This window comes from Neomonachus schauinslandi, chromosome 1 (genome assembly GCF_002201575.2).
Source record: "Neomonachus schauinslandi chromosome 1, ASM220157v2, whole genome shotgun sequence".
Lineage (NCBI taxonomy): Eukaryota > Metazoa > Chordata > Mammalia > Carnivora > Phocidae > Neomonachus > Neomonachus schauinslandi.
The window spans coordinates 203,993,485-204,005,202 of NC_058403.1; the positions used below are offsets into that span (position 1 = coordinate 203,993,485).

The 11,718-nt window shown below is 40.8% G+C and overlaps 1 pseudogene; it reads left to right on the top strand.

The window, feature by feature from the left end:
• Positions 1–5,264: 5,264 nt before the first annotated feature.
• Positions 5,265–10,513, top strand: LOC110574517 (annotated as a pseudogene).
• The last annotated feature ends 1,205 nt before the right edge of the window (positions 10,514–11,718 follow it).

Consider the following 11,718-nt stretch of genomic DNA (forward strand, 5'->3'; position numbering starts at 1 on the left):
TTTGTTTTTAGGTGTTGAGTTTGATAAGTTCTTTATATATTTTGGATACTAACCCTTTACCAGATATATCACAGGCAAATATATTCCACATTCTGTAGTTTGCACTGCTACGTATTAACTCAAAGGAAACAAAAATAGTAATTCGAGGGAGTACGTGCACCCTGATGATAATAGCATTTTCAACAGAGTCAACTATGGAGAGAGCCCAAATGTCCATCGACTGTTGAATGGATAAAGAAGATGTGGCATATACATATACAATGGAATATCACTCCACCATCAAATGTTTGAAATCTTGCATTTGCAATGATGTGGATGGAGCTAGAGTGTACTATGCTAAGTGAAATAAGTCAGTCCAAGAAAGCCAAATACCATATGATTTCATTCATATATATTAGAAACATGTGGAATATAAGAAACAAAACAAGTGAACATAGTGAGGGAAAAAAGAGAGGCAAACCAGGAAACAGACTCTTAAGTATAGAGAACATACTCAAGGTTGCTGGAGGGGAGGTTGGTGGGCGATGAGTGAAATTGATGATGGGGATTAAGGAGGGCTCTTGAGATGAGCATCCGCTGTTGTATGGAAGTGCTGAATCACTAAATTATACACCTAAAACTAATATTACACTTTATGTTAACTAACTAGTATTTAAATAAAAACTTAGAGAAAGAAAGTCCTTACAATCCAATGATGGAGAAGGAATATATATATAAAATTAAAAAATCGTATACCATGTCAGATGGTGACAGGTGCTATGAAGGAAAAAAAGTCACTGTAAAAAGGAATGGATGAGAAGGTGCTTAGTTTTAAAGGAGTTCAGGAAGACCTGCAAAAAAGATGACATTTTAATAGAGGCTTCAACAAAAGACTAAGCAGGAGTCAGGAGGATATCTGGGGTAGGTGTGTGCCCAGCAGGGAAAACAGAGCAAAGGCCCTGCAGAAGGCACTTACCTCAGATATGCAAATCTCAATATGAAGTCAGTTTGGTGAGGGAATGAGCAAGAGGGAGAGAGATGAGAGGTGGTGGCAAAGAGTGTTGAAGAAGGAGTTGGCTTTCGTACCACTGATGGAATTTCAAGACACGAGGAGTCTTCCTTCACATGGTGTTCTTTATATTCTATTGATTTTTTTCCAAAGTATTCTTTAAATAGAGATAGATCCCTTCCTTATTTCCGTCTGTTGCTTAACATTTTGGCATTCAAGGGTTCCATATTGGAACATATGAACTTGGGTACCTTTTCCCTGAGGACCACTCATGCAGCCACACACACATACATGCACACACACATGTGCACACTCGCACCAGCACACACATAACCACAGACATACAGTGAACTCTGGCCTCCTGGCACTGTGTTACTATCATGCTTTCCTCACCCCTAGCCACAATAATGTTGAAATAAATGGTACAAGGCAAGCTGTCAACATCAGATTACCTTTTCCCTGACGAATGTGTAAATAGTACTTAAATTCTAGTTTGTAAGCCCCCACGGACATGGAAACATGGGCTCCATTTTCATACGATCACCTTGTGTCCTGTATTTAAAGAAACATAAAAAAGCAGTTCCAAAAACACAGAGAGGAAAGAAATGGACACAAAGGGTAAAAATGATCTAATAAGCTCAGGGGGTCCCTGAGAGACTGATGAGCAGAAAGCTTCCCTGGTTCTGGCAGCATTCCAGCCCCAGTCCACATCCCCTTGCTGCCCAGAATAATTAACAAAGCAGGCAAAAATAATGTATCTAAACAAGAAAGGAGTGGTATTTTTATGATATCAAGACATTTTACTGATTGAATATCCCTCTAGAAAAAAGTGCAAAGGGAATAAACCTGCAAATTACAACAGAAAATATACAATGTAGGATAATAGAAGGGGATTTTTAAAGATGAAATAATAAAAGACTTTTCTGAATGCTTTAAAGCACTGGGTATTATACGAAAACAATGAATTGTGGATCACTACATCAAAAACTAATGATGTATTGTATGGTGGCTAACAAACATAATAAAATAAAATAAAAAAAAATAAATGCAAAACTTTTGGAATCAGAAAATCAGGTTTTGAATGTCAGATCTACCACATATACGCCGTTTGAACTTGGGAGAGACAGCTAACCCATTTCAAATATGAATATCCTTACTCAAATAGTGGGGATAGCAGTATCCATACTCCTAGGGTGGCAGACAGCATTCATCAGTATAAGTAAAAGGCTTATAATATAGTTCCTTCCTGTGAGTAGATGAATGATTATCACAGGTGAAGAGATTTGACTGAGTTTTTTCTTCTATCTCACAAATGTCTCCATCGTTTCCACGCCTCTTGGTAATGAAGTATTACAAAGTAAAGCTAGTTAGCATACCCCTTTTTGCATTTGAAACACAATTTTTCATGTAAATACTCACTGTGAGAAAAGATGCTGAGAAATGTATGTCTCAAGATATGCTGTTGCAAGGGAATAGCTACCTGAATGGGCCTGGGGCTTTCTATAAATAAAGAACATGCTCAAAACCACCACATCTTAAAAAGTTCACTGCACATGCCTCCAAGCTAATACTCTGTTTTCCTACTCCCCTTAGCTGCAAAACTCAATATGTTCTCATTTCACTGGAACCACTTTATGTCCCCCATTTCCTTCCTCTGTCACATCCAACTGGACTTCCATTCCCACCATGTATCGTCAACGATGATGCCTGTATTGCTGAGTCTAATGGACACTTCTCTTATGAACACATTACATAAATAATTATAAATGAGTCTACCTAGCCTCAGGTGACCTCAGATAAAAGTTATCAACTTCCATTCTCTTTGATCCTTTCCTGAAATACCTGTTGAGCTCTGAGACTCACCTGGGAGGGGTGTATAAGATGAAAGTCTCTGTGTGGAGGCCTGAATTTATCCCTAGATAGTTGATGATGGAGACAAACTCTGATCCCAGACAGGAGAGCAAGAAGGAGTGAAGCATGGGTCCCCCAGCCAGACTTAGGAACACAAAACCATAACAACCAGGTCCTGGCCAATTCAAGGTTCAACATGCTTAAGTTCTGCTGAAGTTCTGCAGTAGAGGAGATATTTAAAGCTCTGTATATCTGCTCATTACGCACTTTTCCCATTGTTACTCCTACCTTGGCACACTCCATTCCCAGTAGGCCACTGGTCTGGACAGAAAGGAAAATTTTCCTGCTGAGACTCTGTTCCTGGGAGACCAGATTAAAAGTCAGGTGAATCCAGTTTTGTATTCCTCATTCTCATGAACTTGCCTGTCTTCCAGAGGTCAAACCTCCTTGTGCTTTCCCTTAACCTTGAGATGATACTGAATTTATTTAGTTGAGGGTTCACTTTACCATTTATACTTTTGGGGTATAAAGTGTTAAAATGGTAAACATCATTTAATGGTAAAGTGGTAAGTGGTAAAATGGTAAACATCATTTTGGGGTATAAAGTGGTAAAATTGTAAACATTTACCATTTACAGTTTTGGGGTGATGTTAATAAATAAGCCATGTGATCCTCTTCATGTGTGGTTTGGAGAGGAATGTCTAGGTACTCAGCCTGGAGTCTGAAATAAATTCTGTGTTTGATTCTTCAAAGTGAGGGCTCCTGAGTTGACATCAAATATACCTCTCAAAAAGACTTTTAGTAGGCAGAATAATGTCCCCAAAATATCTCCACATTTTAATCTACAGAATCTTTGGTTATGTCTTGTGTCATGGCAAAGGAGAATTAAGGTTGCAAATAGTATTAACATTGCTAGTCATCTGACCCTAGGAAAAAGTTATTCTGGTTATCCAGCTGGGCTAAACAGATCACAAGAGTCCTCCAATTGTAGAAGAGGGAGGCAGAAGATTTGGAGTCAGAGAGAGATTTTGAGATACTATTTTGCTGGCTTTGAAGATAAAGGGAGGGTACATGAGCCAGAGAGTATATGTGGCTCTAAAGCAGGAATAGCAAGCAAACCTATTCTCCCCAGACCTCCAGAATGAACTCTTCTATGCAGACAGAGTGAATTTAGCCCAGGGAGACCTATTTCAGACTTCTGACTTCCAGAACTATCAGAAAATAAATTGATTTGTTTTAAGACAGCAGTATGGTAATTTGTTGCAACCACAATAAAAATCAAATCCAAATGTTTATCCAATAATACCTTGTTCAAGAGAAATTAATTCAGCCTTGGATCTTATTCATTTATATTCTCTTAGATAAGGATATTCAGCATTGAAATCCTATTGAAGTAGAAAAAGAAATTGAGGAAGCCACAAAGAGATGGATCATTCCATGTTCATGGATTCGAAGAATAAACATCATTAAAATGTCTATGCTGCCCAGAGCAATTTACACTTTCAATGCAATCCCTATCTGAAATAACATTGACATTTTTTCACAGAGCTGGAACAAACAATCCTAAAATTTGTATGGAATCCGAAAACAACCAGAATCACCAGGGGAATGTTGAAAAAGAAAGCTAAAGCTGGGGGCATCACAATGCCTGACTTCAAGCTATCTTACAAAGCTGTAGTCATCAAGTCTGTATGGTTTTGGCACAAAAACAGGCATATAGATCAATGGAACAGAATAGAGAGCCCAGAAATGGACGCTCAACTCTATGGTCAATTAATCTCGACAAGCAGGAAAGAACATCCAATGGAAAAAAGACAGTCTCTTCAATAAATGGTGCTGGGAAAACTGGATAACCCCATGCAGAAGAATGAAGCTAACCGTTCTCTTACCCAGTACACAAAGATAAACTCAAAATGGATGAAAGACCTCAATGTGAGACCTGAATCCATCAAAATCCTAGAGGAGAATATAGGCAGTAACCTCTTTGACATTGGCCACAGCAACTTCTTGCAGGACACGTCTCTAAAGACAAGGGAAAGAAAAGCAAAAATGAACTTTTGGGACTTCATCAAGTTAAAAAGCTTCTGCACAGCAAAGGAAACAGTCAACAAAGCTAAGAGTCAATTCACGGAATGGAGAAGATATTTGCAAATGACATAACAGATAAAGGGCTGATATCCAGGATCTATAAAGAACTTCGCAAACTCAACACCCAAAAAACAAGTAATCCAGTCAAGAAATGGCAGAAGACATGAACAGACACTTCTCCAAAGAAGACATACAAATGGCTAACAGACACATGAAAAATGTTCAACATCACTAGTCATCAGGGAAATACAAATTAAAACCACATTGAGATACCACCTTACACCAGTTAGAATGGCAGAAATTAACAAGACAGGAAACAACGAATGTTGGCGAGGTTATGGAGAAAGGGGAACCCTCTTACACTGTTGGTGGATATGCAAGCTGGTCCAGTCACTCTGAAAAACAGTATGGAGTTTACTCAAGATGTTAAAATTAGAGCTATCCTATAACCCAGCAATTGCACTACTAGGTATTTACCCCAAAGATACAGATGTAGTAAAAAGAAGGGGCACATTCATCCCAATTTTCATAGCAGCAATGTCCACAATAGCCAAACTGTGGAAGGAGCCAAGATGCCCTTCAACAGATGAATGGATAAAGAAGATGTGGTCCATATTTACAATGGAATATTACTCAGACATCAGAAAGGATGAATACCTACCATTTGCATCGACGTGGATGGAACTGGAGGGTATTATCCTAAGTGAAATAAGTCAAGCAGAGAAAGACAACTATCCTATGGTTTTGCTCATATGTGTATGAGTACTATCCCCCTTAATATTTCTTGCAGGGGTGCCTTGGTGGTTAACATATTCTTTTACTTTCTGTCTGTCCTGGAAACTCTTCATATCTAGTTCCATTCTGAATGACAGCCTTGCTGGATAAAGTATTCTTGGCTGCATGTTTTTCTCATTTAGTACATTGAATATATTTTGCCAGCCTTTTCTGGCTTGCCAGGTTTCTGTGGACAGGTCTGATGTTAATCTGATATTCCCCTCTCTGTAGGTAAGGAACCCCCTGTCTTTTTTTTTTTTTAATTTTATTTATTTATTTGACAGCAAGAGAGGGAACACAAACAGGGGGAGTGGGAGAGGGAGAAGCAGGCTTCCCACTGAGCAGGGAGCCTGATGCAGGGCTCGATCCCAGGATTCTGGGATCATGACCCAAGCCGAAGGCAGATGCTTAATGACTGAGCCACTCAAGCACCCCAAGAAAACCCCTGTCTTGAACTGCTCTCAGGATTCTCTCTTTTTCTCTAAAACTTGCAAGCTTCACTTATATGATGGGGCATTGATTTGATTTTATTGATTTTGGGAGGTGTCCTCTCCACCTCTTGGACATGAATGCTTGTTTCCTTCCCCAGATTAGGGAAGTTCTCAGTCATGATTTGCTCAAATATACCTTTTAGCCTTCTCTCTCTTTCCACCCACTCTTGGATCCCAGTGATTCTGACATTGGTTCTTTTCAATGCATCATTAAATGCTCCAAGCCTGTCATCTTGGGCTAGTAGTTTTTTTTTCTCTCTCTTTTCCTTAGCTTCCTTCTTTTCCATCATCCTGTCCTCTAGATCACTTGCTCTCTCTTCTGCCTCATTGACTCTAGCTGTTAGAGCATTCACTTTAGACTGCATATCAGTTATAGCATTTTTAATTTCAGCCTGGTTAGATCTCATTTCTGCAGGTAGAGATTCTCTACTGTCTTATACACTTTTTCCAAGCCCAGCTATTAACTTTATAATTGCTATCCTGAATTTCATCTCTGACATCTTACTTATATCCATATCGATTAGATTTGTGGCAGAGATATTACCTCTGCTTCTTTCTTTTGTTGTGAGTTCCTCCTTCTAGTCATTTTGCCCAGAGAAGAATGGGTGAGCAGAATCCAAAATATCAACCACGTCCCAAACAAAATACACACTAGAGAAATCCGAAGTTGTCAGAAACCAAAACAAGACAGCAAACAAAATCAATGTAAAACAGAATGAAAAAGAGAATGAAAAAAAAAAAGAAGAAGAAAAAAGGGGATGGGGGCACTATAATCTCATAAGGTGGACAAAGCAGGGTGATCCACTTGTTCCTGAGTGTATTTTGGTCTGTGTTAGAAGACACTACCTCCCAAAATTTCAAAGAAATAAAAACTTATATATATAATTATATATAAAACTTCTGTATATACATAAAATTGAATAGAGTGAAAAAGGCCAAAAATGAAGCATATATCTATAAAATGTAGATGTAACAAATAAAAGTTAAAAAGCGACTTAAAAACATGGAGTTGGTAAAATAAGAAACTAGTTGAAATGAGAAAAAAGAAAAAAAGGAAATGGAAAATTTTGGACTGAAGATCAACAAATCATGAGAAAAAACCTCCAGTTCTATATACTATTCCCCTGGCACTGTAGTTTTACAGTCTTGTGATCCATAAAGTAGTTTGCATATGATCTTCCAGTTTGTCTTCTGGGGCAGGGGCCTGCCGTGCTGGTTCTCAGGTGTCTTTTCCTGGTAAGAGTTGCACAGCCTGTTGCCAGAAGGCTGGACTCAGTGTAAGCTGGTCCTCTGTGTGGCTTTTTTTCCCTGAAGGCTTTCTGCTGCTCTTTAGAGGATCAGAATAAAAATGGCTGTGGCCCAATATCCGGCCCCAGATCTGAAAGATCCTGGTCACCCCCTCTTCAGTAAACTCTCTGGGACAAACAGTCTTCATTTTTGTGTGTGCCAAACTCAGCAGACTCCTGTGGTGTGTGCCCACAGCAATCCTCCAGGGAAGGAGTTGAGGGACCCACGTCACAGCCCTTTGTGTGCAGTGGGGCTGAAAGTGGTCACCGGCTGGCTCTTGTGTGTGTGTGTGTGTACACTCATTCCTCATTCCGCCATTCTGGGGGATGGCTGACTTTCGCCCTACTGTCCTTTCTGGGGCCACTGCCCTGAAAGCTGTTGCCTGGTCATGGGCGCCCCTGTTTTGCCCCTCCTGGGAGATGGCAGATAGTCAGCGCATTCTAGTCCTTATCAACATGCTCAGGGGAGAGCTGTCACCCGACCAGCCAGGTTTGTGGTTTATGGTGACCCGAGCTGAAAGTCCCTTCCTGGGCTTGCTTCCTGCAACAAGTTTCTGTGCTCCACTGCTTGGGCACTCTACTGGCTCAGGCAGCCCGGCTCCTTCTGTGACTCCTGGGATCCTGAGACTGCACGTACCCACCTTAGAATTCTGCCCTTTTCATCTCCTGAGACCCTTTCAGAAAGGGATGTCTCTCACTGGAGCAGATTTCTAAGGGTTCTCATTTTGCCCTCCGGGGCTATATCACTTTCCACCAGCCAGCTTATGGAGGCTCCCTACCCCGCTCTGTCTCTCTTCTGATATCTCCCCACAACTTCATGTCTCCACACCTCCTACTTTGCAAAAAGCAGCTGCTTTTCTTCCTGTAGAGCTCCAGATATGTTTTCTTACATCTCAGCTGAATTCATGGGTGTTCAGAATGGTCTGATAGATACCCTGCTGAATTCAAGGGACCAGATGAAACGAGGTCCCCTACTCTTCCACCATCTTACCTGTCTTGAAGTGGATTCTTGCTCCTCATTCCTTCTCAGTTCTTCTTGCTTCTCTTCTCAGAGCATCATTTCAGGGCCCCTCTCCTCCTGCAGCAGGAAACGACACTCCCATATGTCTGCTTACCTCTCGGGTCCTGCTTTATTCCAGTGTTCACCATTCCTCTTATCTGTGAAGCACTGACTGCCTGAGGCAGCCTTGCAGAGTAAGAAGAGCCTTGACTTGGAGTCATGAAATGTGCAGGATTTCTGATCCTAACTTTAAAAACAAAACATGCCCAAATATAACATCAGCATAATATGTGGTGCTTATTTACTTTTAAGAATGATATTTAAATAAATTCTACTCAAAGATAAAAGAGAAAAGGCATAATGTCTGACTTTCCAATGACAAAGAACAGCATGTCACAAATGACCATGCAAAATAATATAATATAATCTGGGTCACAGAAGCAATGGAAATCATTATGAAATTTATAAATATTTGCTTTGAAAAACTAAATACAGGATTCATACACAGTGTTTGGAATAGTTAAGACTGATGTATAAACAGTATTACATCTACACAGATGGCAGAAAACAGCCCTAATTATTGAGCTCCTATTTTGCCTACATATTAAGTAAGGAAGTTTGAGGGACGGTATAGAGGAAAATGAAAGTGAGGAGATGAAAGGTGAAGGACTGAAACCCACAGATGTTCTAGACCAGCACTATTCAGTCATGAACGAGCAGAGAAATCCCCCATGATCTTGTTACAATGTGGATTCTGATTCAGCAAGTCTGAATGTGGCCTGGGACTCTGCATTCAGAGAAGCTCTGGGCAGTGCTGCTCCTGCTGGTCCACGGACCACAATCTGAGTAGCCAGGCTATAAGGGGGCACAACTGCTTTGGAACTAGGACTACATTTCCAGATGGCAGTGGCAGCAGAGGGAAGGATGAAAGCATTTCAAATTCCCCACCCAAGGCAATTTTAACAGGGTAGTACTTTATTAATCCATTCACTGGAAATTAAAGGCAATCACATTTCTGTGCTGTCCATGTGATGGTCATTGGATGCTGATTTTTTCCCTTTCCTGCTCGTTCTTTCATCCACATGGAATCAGGAAATCAAACACATACTTCAGAGTTTCTCCTCCTGGGATTTTGAGTGAAGTCCGAGGTTCCATTCATGCTCTTAGGTTGTTCCTGTCCATATACTTGGTCATGTTCACTGAGAACCTGCTCATCATCCTGGCCATCTGCTCAGACTCCCACCTCCACAAGCCCATGGACTTCTTCCTCACCAACCTGTCCTTTGTTGACATCTGTTTCACCTCCACCACCGTCTTCAAGATGTTGCTGAACATCCAGACTCAGAGCAGTCATAACCTATGAAGGCTGCCTCACACAGATTCATTTCCTCATACTCTTTGCTGTGTCGGACGTCTTTCTCCTGACTGTGATGGCCTATGACCATTTTGTGGCCATGTGTCACCCCCTGAACTACTCGGTCATCATGAACCCCCAGCTCTGTGGGCTGCTGACCTTGGAATCCTGGTGCATCAGTGTCCTGGGCTCCCTGTTGGAGACTTTGATGTTTTTGAGGCTGTCCTTCTGCACAAACATGGAAATCCTACACTTTTTTTGTGATCTTCCTCAAGTCCTGAAGCTTGTCTATTCTGACACCCTCATCAATAACATAGTGGTGTATTCTGCAACTGGGAGTGTGGCCTTGAGTCCTTTCCATGGAATACTTTCTTCTTACTATCAAATTGTTTCTTCCATACCCAGCATTTCCTCAGCTGTGGGCAAAACAAAGCCTTTTCCACATGTGGGTCTCACCTCTCAGTGGTCTCCTTGTTCTAGGGCACAGGCCTTGGGGTCGACCTCACTTCTGCAGGGACTTCATCCTCTAGGATGAGTCTGGTGGCCTCGGTGATGTACACCATTGTCACCCACATGCTGAACCCCTTCATCTACAGCTCGAGGGACATGAAGGGGGCCCTGAGCAGGCTCCTTGGCAGGGTGGTGCCTCTCAGCATCAGAACCATTATAGGACTCTCCTGAGTAGCTAGGCCCACAATATGGAGGCCCAGAGATCCTGGCTTCCTTCATCTCACTATTTTCATTTTTTCCCAGGTGTACCCATTTTAAAGCAGTTCTCTCCTTGGTCTTCCTTGTCTTCTCTATTTTTCTTCTTGTCTTCTATTTGTCTTCTCTATTTTTCTTCAGGTTATATCCTGGGTTCCCCTTTTCACTTTATAACCAGTCATTTTCATTTGGTGTGACTACAACCTGGTATTTTCTCAGTAATCTTCGGTAATCGTTTGGATTTCTTAAAAAAAAAAAAAAAAGTCAAATGTCATGTAGTTAATATCCATACTCAGAGTGATGCAATGTGTGCCTATTTTGGAAATGTCCCGAAAACTCACTTACAGAAATGTTTTCTCAGGTCATGTGAATAAAATATCTGACTCTCCCCCTTTTTCCTGATCTGATTCACTTTCCATACAGTCACATCAACTTTATTAAATTTCTCTGCTTGTCCACAATATAGATTCCTTGAATTTTAGAACTCTCTCTTATCTTTGAAACTGCAGTGCTTACTATAGTTCTCAGGATGGAGTTTATGGTCAGTAAATTTTTGTTGAGTGAAAAATAGATGTGTGGGTGGTTAAATACAGTCAGGACCAGAACATGAAATGTATTGATTTAATGAAAACTTTTGAGCTAGAAAACAAATTTGGTGTTTTGGTTTTGTTTTGTTTTGTTTGTTTGTTTTTAGTAGGTCCCGGGAGGACCCAAGGTGGGGCTTGAACTCAGAACCCTGGGATCATCACCTGAGCTAAGATCAAGAGTCAGTCAGTTAACTGAGCTACACAGGTGCCTCAAGAAATTTGGTTATTGTTATGGATCTTGATAACTAAAAGTAATAATAGCATTCTACCAGTACTGATTAAGTGTTTATACACATTATCTAATTTAAGTTTTCCAATAATACTTATGTGATTAGTATCATTCCCCTATTGTTATGGAGGAGGTGGAACTTATGGTATCTAGCTGACTCACTCAAGGTCAAGGCTGTGGTGAAAAGGCTCACCCCTTCTGAGGTCTGTAGAGGGCTGCCTGGTTCAGATGCTCTCTCAGGCATCAGGTTATTTTGCCTCCAGCCAAATTTTATTATAATAACAGTTTAACCCATAACACATAAATGTGCATTTCTAGAAGTCAGCTCCCCAGCTCAGAAATGTTCTGTGTCTGGGGGCTGCAGG